This window comes from Musca domestica, unplaced genomic scaffold, assembly GCF_030504385.1.
Source record: "Musca domestica strain aabys unplaced genomic scaffold, Musca_domestica.polishedcontigs.V.1.1 36, whole genome shotgun sequence".
NCBI classification, from domain to species: domain Eukaryota; kingdom Metazoa; phylum Arthropoda; class Insecta; order Diptera; family Muscidae; genus Musca; species Musca domestica.
In genome coordinates, this window is record NW_026712318.1 from 444,044 (window position 1) to 454,677 (window position 10,634).

Sequence of the window (10,634 nt, forward strand, 5' to 3'; positions counted from 1 at the left end):
TATCGCGAAAATATTCTGGGGGTGTATTTAAACCTTGGGCATGCAAACATTTTGGCCGCAGACCTTGGATATTCCAACAGGACTCAGCACCATCGCACTCAGCACGCGCCATCGAAGAATGGTTACAAAATGGCGCACAATGGCCACCAAAATCTCCGAATACCAATCCGTTGTACTATTGTGTCTGGAGTATTTTGGAAAGCAAGGTTGGCACTAAAAAATACCAAAAGTGTCGATCACCTCAAGCAAGCTCTTCGCCGGAAATGGGCCAAAATACCGCAGAGCAACATTCGGGCAGCGTGTGACGGTTTCATTGGCCGTTTGAAGGTCAAAATTCGTGCCAAAGGTGACCAATTCGAACAAATCTAAACTTATTCTAAAAATTGATGTTATTTCCGACTTTTTTTGCTGTCATTCAATGTAAAAATTATGGCGTTTGACTTTGTTGCAGTTGTTTTATCTCACCCTGTGTATACATGCACATTCAAATTATTTCAAAAATCCTACCAAAAAAAAAAATCCAACGAAAAATCGTTGATCCCATTGTTGTCATTGCTATTATGACAGTGCCTCCTCTGAGCATGAGTTGAAAAAAATATAAAAATTAACATAAAACACGCAACAATTTTTTTTTCTCAAAACCTACCGCCAACAATGAAATTGTTAACAAACCAGCCGAAACAAAACTGAAACAACCGAACAATTTATTAATTTTGAGATGCCAAAGAAATGATAAATTGGTGGTTCGGGGAGATTTGCCGTCACAAATGAAAATGACCCACAAAACTAACTGTAGCTGTAGGTTGCACTTCCTCCTGAACACCCCCACAGGTAAAACGAGAAACAATGTACTGCAGAAAAATTTGCCAAAAACATATACGTCGGGAGTCTGCTGGTGTCACCCACCCTCGGACTCCCTCAAGTACTCATACACACACACTCACACTCATATTTGTTGACCCAATAATAAATGTCAAAATATGCCATGATGCAAATAAATATCGTCGTCGCATGGTTCTGATCGCATGCACCACCAACAACAGCAACAGAAACAACAATGCCTGCAACAAATCCTGCACATGCAACAAACATGCTACAGCCATATCATGACAAGGGTCATTGTATGGCTGTCGATATAACCAAATGTTTCACAAAACGAAACGAATAAAAAAAGAAACACAACAAAAATTAAAAACTTATTGCGAATATTATCAAGATACCTGGTAGGTAAACTTATTAGCTTTGTCTTGTATTGTTGGCAAGAGCTTTAACTAAGAGCAGAACAAACATTCTTAATGTTCGAATGTAAAGCTAGCTCTGCGAAGCAATCAAATCAATTTCTTATTTGTTTCGTCCATTTGTCCGGTGACTTATGACAGGCGAAGAATGTGTCGCTTTTTTTGAGAATGGTCAATATCTGTTATTGAAATTTTTTTTAGGAAATCGAAAATCTTTACATTTGCGAATGTGTCATTTTACTGGGATTGGTTCTTAACAAGAGCATGGTGTGTGTTCCTTCTTTGCTGCCCTACCCAAATGTAATGGAGAGAATAAAAGTTTTTTTTTTTGTTAAAAGGGGTTTGAGCCATTGCCGGAATGGAATTATAAGGAATAAGTTAAAAAGCATCAGTCGGTTTTGCCGACAAAGGAATACCTTCAGCCAATGTTCCATTTTTTAAATATATTTTGACTTATGTTATGATTATTCAAATTGTTGAACCTCTATGGAGTGGGTTCCGAAGGAATGGGCCAATATTGTCAATTTCGTATCGGACCTAAATATTGCGACGTTCCAGGTTTGGACTTCCTTCACTTAGAAGAAAATTAAAATTATTTACAGAGTGAGATAAAAAAACTGCAACCTACTTCAGACTGCTCATTTCAAAGCCACTCGTCCGACACTGTAAAAATTATTCCAATGACAGCTCATTTTATTGTTTACAAGCGTACAAGAGCATTTTGGTGAGAAATTTCCAGAAAAAAAGTTATTCGTAATGGAATTCAAGTGGCTATCGTTAGAGCACTCCACCATTTAAATGTGAATAAATCTTTTGTGCCCCGTACCATCACTCGTTACCGTGATACTGGTAACGTAGCCTGACGTCAAGAAAGTGGACGGTAGAAAACAGCAGCATCAGCAGAAATGGTTCGAAAAGTAAAGAAGCCACTTAATCGAAACCCGCGTCGCTGTGACCAAAAAATTGCTCATGAGTTGAACACATCGCAATATTCCATTCGGCAAATAATGAAAAATGAACTCGGGGTAAAGCCATTGAAATTCCAAAAAGTGCAAGAACTTACACCGCAACAGAAAAAAATAGACTCAAAAGAGCTAAAGAGTTGCTTCGCTTGGCCGAAAGTGATGAACTGCCGAATTTGGGTTTCTCCGCTCCGATGAGAAAACATTCATTGTCCAGCAGTTTGTAAACTAACAAAATGATCGTGTTAACTTGCCAAAGAGGTCAGCTGAAAATGTGCACCGTCGGTTGGCCACCAGACCTTGACATTCCAACTGGACTCATCACCATCGCACTCGCCACGCACAACCCAAGAATGGTTACAAAATGAAGTTCCTCGCTTCATTTCCAGCGCAAAATGGCCACCAATATCTCCGGATACCAATCCGTTGGGCTATTGTGTCTGGAGTATTTTTGGAAGCAAGGTTGACACTAAAAAATACCGAAGTTTCGATCACCTCAAGCAAGCGCTTCGCTGGGAATAGAAATATTCGGGCAGCGTGTGACGGTTTCATTGGCCGTTTAAAGACCATAATTCGGTTCAAAGGTGACCAATTCGAACAAATCTAAACTTATTCTAAAAATTGATGCTATTTCCGACATTTTTTGCTTTCATTAAATAAAATTTAAAAATTTAAAAAACAAATTACAATTATGGTGATTGATTTTGTTGCAGTTTTTTATCTCACCCTGTATATGTATTTTATTAGCAGGCGTAATTAGACTTTGCGTTCCAAATACATACATTCATTCGTTCATATTTACATATTGGTATCCCGGTATTCGATATTTTTACGATACGATATGATATCTATGTAGGTCCTCATTTTCTTATAGCCTCTATATAACGATATATAGAGGCTATTCTTGAATGTGATGATTGAAATACTTTTTAAAATGGATTTTCCTGGTCCAAATACTGTAATTAATTAAAAATGTTAAAGATTTTTCCATAAACTCATGTTTTGAACAGGTAACATCGTAAGCTTTCCTAAAATTGTTGATTCAGAAAAATCGGTTCCCATAATAATTGGTCTGTATTGCAAGAATGTGATATGATATTGAACAAAAGTACAAAACTAATCGATTCTTGCAGGTTCTGGAACAAAGCAAATTTAAGTCAACATTTCACACTTGATTTTTTAAGTTAAATAGAGATCGAAGTTGCCCTTTTTCACATTTTTTGTTAAATGTTCAATTAAAATTCGTTGGAATCCTTTGATTTTAGGTACATATTGTCTTGGCCAAAGGGGCTTTTGTGGTACCTTTAGAAAAATGTAGTTAAAAACTCTCTTTAATCGGAATCGTACTAAGTCAAGATAATCAACAAAATTATTTTTCATAACATTTTTATAACAAAGCCTAGAAGTCGTCAAAAGTCCAAATCTTACCTTAACGCCAGAAATTCATAAATTTTAATTTTAGCGATAGGAAGTACTTTTGTGAGTTTGTGCAATAACGTCCTACAAAGCATCACTTTAGAAGTATGACATCCAATACAAAAATAATATTCATCAAATTTCCCTATTAGTCACCAAAAAAGAACAAAAAATTAAAAAGCATCAGTCGGTATTACCGACAGAGGTATACCTTCAGCCAATGTTTGATTACTTAAATATATTTTGACTTTTGTTATGATTATTCAAATTGTTGACCCTCTATGTAGTGGGTTCCGAAGGAATGGGCCAATATTGTCAATTTCGTATCGGACCTAAATAAATATGATATAAATATTGCGACGTGACAGGTTTGGACTTCCTTGAGATATGTGATAATTTTTAGAAAATGTTAAAATGTAGGTAAGATACCAGAATTTTTCCATTTTCATACTTCACCTAATGAAGATAAAACAACTGCAACAAAGTCAAACGCCATAGTTTATACATTTTTTTTTAATTTTATTGAATGAAAGCAAAAAATATCGGAAATAGCATCAAATTTTAGAATAAGTTTAGATTTATACGAATTGGTCACCTTTGGCACGATTTGTGGCCTTCAAACGGCCAACGCTGCCCGAATATTGCTCTGCGGTATTTTGGCCCATTCCCGCTAAAGCGCTTGCTTGAGGTGATCGACACTTTGGTATTTTTTAAGTGCCAAACTTGCTTTCCAAAATACTCCAAACACAATAGTCCAACGGATTGGTATCCGGAGATTTTGGTGGGTATTGTGCGCTGGAAATGAAGCGAGGAACCTCATTTTGTAAACATTCTTGGGTGGCGCGTGCTGAGTGCGATGGTAGTGAGTCCTGTTGAAATGTCCAAGATCTGCGGCCAAAATGTTTGCATGCCCAAGGCTCTAATACACCCTCCAGAATATTTTCGCGATAATATTCGACATTTATTCTGATGCCACGGCCCACACCATCACCATGGCCGGCGCATGAGTTCTGGTTGCCAACCGAAGGTGCACATTTTCAGCTGACCTCTTTGGCAAGTAAACACGATCATTTTGTTTGTTTACAAACTGCTAGACAACGCATGTTTTCTCATCCAAATTCGGCAGTTCACCACTTTCGGCCAAGCGAAGCAACTCTTTAGATATTTTGGGTCTATTTTCTTTCTGTTGCGGTGTAAGTTCTGCACTTTTTGGAATTTCAATGGCTTTACCCCGAGCTCATTTTTCAATATTTACCGAATGAAATATTGTGATATGTTCAGCTCACGAGCCATTTTTCCAGAACCAGATCTTGGGTTAATGTAATATTGTAATGTGTGTAATTTGGAGATTAAACCATAAACCAGATGCTTATTTCGGATTTTATGATCGTTTTGGTTATTCAAAACTTCTACCCAGAAGGAATGGTCCGATCTCTACCATCTTTATAACAGATTTTGTGTTAATGGAAATATTGAGATGTGCCAAGACTGAATGGAATCGGATGTTAACTTCGCGTATTATGAGCTTCGTGGATATTCAAAATTTTGACCGTTAATGGGGGAGGTGCCAGAATGAGTGGACCGGTCATCATCTTTACAGCGGATCTCGTATGAGTACAAATAATGGCATTTGTGTAATTTGGAGAAAACCAGATGCTTACTTCAGATTTTATGATTGTTTAGGTTATTCACATTTTTTACACTTTGTGGGAGAGGTACCAGAAGAAAGGGTCCAATCTCTGCCATCTTTATAACGGATCTTGTGTTGATGGAAATATTGAGATTTGTCAAGTCTGAGTAGAATCAGATCTTAATTTCGTGTTTTATGAGCTTAATGGATATTCAAAATTTCGATCCTTTGTGGGGGAGGTACCAGTAGGAGTCGGACGATGTATTCCATCTTAACACCAGACATTGGTTTAATTAAAATATTGGGATGAGTGAAATTAGAAGACAATCGGACTCTTACATCACATTTTTCAAAAGTTGTAATCATTCAACATTTTGACCCTTTGTGAGGGAGGAAGGTACTTGATGGAGTGCACCGACATTGTCCTCTTTTGCACCTGACCTAACACTGACGCAAATATTAGGATTTTCAAAGTTGGAGCAAAGTTGGATTATCGTTTCTCATTCTGTGCAGAAAATATATTTTTTGAAAACTGCGATTTTTTTTTTTTTTTTTTGGGGGGGAGGGGGTGTATCAGAAGGAGCAGACCGATATATTCCATCTTAACCCCTGATAAAAATATTGGGATGTGTGAAATATGAAGACAATCGGACTCTTACATCACATTTTATTGAGTTGTAATTATTCAAAATTTTGACACTTTTGTGGGGGAGGGATTTGATGGAGTGGACCGATATTGACAATTGTGACCTAGAACTGATGCAAATATTAGGATTTGTTAAGTTGGAGCAAAATCGGTTTATATTTTTTGAAAATGTCGATCTTTTGTGGGAGAGGTAGCAGAAGGAGTGTATTGGTCCACTCTTTCTGGTACTCACGGACATCGCTAGATCGACTCCAAATGTCCTGAAATGGGTTTGGTCCAAAGAGACCTATGGTCGCCTTTTGACCGTATCAAATGATATCTCTAGCCATATGGCTGAGTGTTTAATAAACAAAACTGGGGTTTATATTAGGTCGGATGCCTATTGCCCATTTTATAAGAGTCATAATTAATAATTATTCAAAATTTTGACCCGTTGTGGGGTAGGTACCAGAAGGAGTGGTCCGACCTATCCCATCGACATTCCAAACCTAGAGCTGTTGAAATATTGGGATATGCGAAATTTAAAGACAACTAGGCTCTTATTTCATAATTTTGACCCTTTGTAGGGGGACGTACCAGAAGGAGTGGTCCGACCTATCCAATCTACATTCCTGACCTAGAGCTGTTAGAAATATTGGGATATGCGAAATTTGAAGGCAATTAGACTCTTATTTCACAATTTATAAGAGCTATAATCATTCCAAATGTTGACCCTTTGTGGTGGGAGATACTTGATGGAGTGGGCCTATGTTGTTCATTATCACACCTGACCTAACACTGACAAAAAAATTGCGATTTGCAAAAGTTGAACAAAATGTAATGATCCTTCTTTGTCTATAAAATAAATTATTTTCGATGAAAATGTTAGACCTTTTGTGGGAGAGGTTCCAAAAGGAATATACCGATATTGCTCATCTCCGAACTCAATCTAAATTTGATAATAATATTACGATTTACCAAGTTGGAATGAAATCGGATACTGCCTTCAAGAGTTATCGTGGGCACCATCCAGCTAGACAGGCAGACGGATAGACACCTTCGATCGACTCCAAATGTCCCGAAACGGATTTGGTCCAAAGAGACCTAGGATCTAAAACCGTTATTTCGATGAGGCTCTCATCTTCCAAAATTTATTAAAAATGGACAACACTATCAGGGCAAGTGTGGCATCTGAGCACCAATAAAACGTAACCAAATAATCGAAAACTGATACAATTTGAACGAACTTCGTAAAATACACATACATATATTCCGCTCTATAGTCAAAATTGTTATTTCATAACATTATTTGCATTTTATAACATTGGCTCGTGTGTCAGCAGCAATTGACACATATAAATGAATTTGCCTTGCAAAAAGTACCAAAAATTGTCCAAGTAAAGCCGACAGCATCAACAATGAATCGACAAAAAATTGTGTATTTTCGACAATTTTAAAACTAAAAACAAAAACCAAAACCAAACAAACGGAACAAATGTAATAATTCAAAGGCATCGAGTCCAAGTTGCATTGTTTGCAACGGTGCCGCCAGTGAATCAAGGGTACGTCCAAACAAGCCAGTGTCAACATTAAACACCAACCAACGAACAAACCAATCACCAATCTACGAACCCACCAAAGAGTCAGTATCGGAAATCGAAAACATTTGTTTTTCAGTTTTTTTTTTTTTTCGGAGACCAATTGAAACGCTTGATTGGCTGGCTTTTTTCGTTTGTCCTTTTTACACTTTTTGACAAATGTCCCGTCAATTGACGGTGTTATGCTTAACCTAAATGTCAAGAATTTATCCATTTGGACCAATGACGTTTGATTGTTGTTGTTATTTTTGTTTTCATTTAACAATGCGAAAAAGAATTAGGTTACAATGAGATAAGCACCTATGAATGTCATATTCATTTTGGATAATCTCAATTTGTTGGATTTTAAAATTGCAAGAGAGAGGAGGAAAAAAGGTCAACTATTCAGACACACACACACACAAAAGAGTTATTTTATATGAAAATGACTTGCAACATTGTTCACATTTGGAATTTTATTTCATAATTCATATGAAAATGTGTAAAAAATGGTAATGTTGTAAAATTATCAAAAAATCAGAGAAAAAAAATTGGCAACATTGACCTAAAGCGCTTGGGGCCATATGTTGGCCAACATGTCTTATTGCAGCATAACATTTTCTCATCCTATTTTTATGGTATAACTAGCATAACTAATATCGTCATAACTAATTCGGCAGCGAAAAGCCCACCTTAAAATTTTCGATTCGTTCCAACTATTCGTGTAAGGACATTTTAGTACTCAAAATTCGCAATTTGTTCACATTTTGACAATTTTTTTTTATTTATATCAAAACTTCAAACATAGTACTAAATTTCAGCCTTTGAAGGTTTTATAAATTAATAATTTATTTTTTCCTTTTTCTGAAAGAATAATTGGGGAATTTTCATCTTTTACATCAAAAAGTATTCAAAATCGTTCGTTTTGAAGTTTACCGAGGAGGATATTAGAAAAGCCATTGCACAATCTTTCTGTCCAAAACTATTTGAACATCTCCATATGTACACCCTTAAAAACAACAGTGACCTCAATATCAAATTTAAGGATTTAAGCTCTATCCCTTCACCCAATAACACATTTAGCAAGATTTAGTGCACCTAGACACCAACAGTGATCCAACTTTAGTTCTCATCGTTTAATTATTGTTCCCATTTCTAAAATCACCACCAGATCTCAACACCAGATTCAAACAGAGACCTAAATATCAAATTTCGGGATACCAGCTATATGCTTTCACCCAATACCGATTTTAGTACTACTTAGTACTTTTCGAACTATTATAGTACATATTTCCAAAACCACCTCCATATCTCAAATACAGATACCAACAAACACCTCAATATCAAATGTGAGGATTCCACTCCTATTCCTTTACCCAATACCAAATTTAGTATCATTTAGTACTTTACGTACAAATATACGACGCATTTACAACCAGATCTCAGCACCAGATTCCAACAGAGACCTAAATATACAATTTGAGGATTCCAGCCCTATCCCTTCACCCAATAGCAAATTTAGTAATTTTTTGTACATTTCGTAATTATAGTTCACATTTCAAAACCTCCTCCTCATCTCAACTCCAGATACCAACAAATACTTCGATATCAAATGTGAGGATTTCAGTCCTATAGCTTAACTCAATAACAAATGTACTACCATTTAGTACATTTCGTACAATTATAAGACGCATTTTCAAAACCATCTCCATATCTCAATTTCAGATTCCAACAAAGACCTCAATATCAAATTTGGGGACTTCAGTCCTACTCCTTCACCCAATAATAAAATAAATACTATTTAGTACTTTTCGTACAATTATGGTACTTATTTTCAAAACCACATCCATATCCTAACAACAGACATCAAGAGTGACATCTAAATCAAATTTTAGGAATTTAATCATATTCCTTCGTCAAATACCAAATTTAGTACTATTTAGTGCTTTTCGTACAATTTTAGTACACATTTTCAAAACCACCATCAAATCTCAATCCATGATACCAACAGAAACTTCAATAACAAATTTGAGCATTCCATCACTATCCCCTCTCCCAATAATAAATTTAGTACCATTTAGTACTTTTCGTATACATATAAGATGCATTTCCAAACCACCTCCGAATTTCAAACATAGATACTATTATTAATCTTTATATCAAATTCCAGAATTTTATCTATATATCTTCCCCCAATACCCAATTCAGTACCACTTAGTACTTTCCGTACAATTATGGTACATATTTCCGAAACAACCTCCATATGTCCAGGCAAATCATGAACAGCAACCCTAATAGCAAAATTAAGATTTCAAGCACTATCTGTTCACCCAATACTAAATTGTACCCAATATAGTACTATTTAGTACTCTACATGTACTTGTAGTACACAATTCTGAAACCATTTCTTTATTTCAAATTCCCAAACCATTGCTTTATTTCAAATTCCCAAACCAATTCTTTATTTCAAATTCCCAAACCATTTCTTTATAAGAAACCCAATACAAAATTTCAACTACATCCGTTCACACTAAACCAAAATATTCCAAATTTGCTACCATTTGGTATGGATCCCCAAACTTAGTATTGGTACATATTTGAAAAACCAACTTCATATATCAAACTTACTTTGCAATCTTAATTCTCATGCAAAATTTCATGAAAACATTTTAATAAATAAATTCTAAACATTTTAATAAATAAATAAATTCTAAAGTTGAATTTCCAATTACCCTTTGGTGCATCTATCATACACTCCATCAGAGACTCTCATTCCAAATTTAGTAGCATTTAGTACACATAAGTACGAATTTCCAAAGTTTCTAACATACACCAATCCCACAGTAATCCCAATTCCAAATTTTAGAGTTCCACCCCTGTCGTTTCGCCCAAATACAAATTGTACTTTATTTAGTAGCACATTTTGGTATATATAAGTGCAAAATTTCAAAAACTACCTACATTTGCCAATTACACCATTAATACTTTTAATACCATTTAATACTTTTCGTGCACATAAGTAAAAATACCGAAAACCTACACACAACCAGTAATGTTAAATTCAAATTTCAAGATTCCAGTTCCATCCGTTCGTCCAAATTCAAATTGTACCAAATTTAGTACGGTTTAGTACTTTTCTTACACACTTCCAAAACTACTTTCTTCCATCGAATCTACTCCTCACAC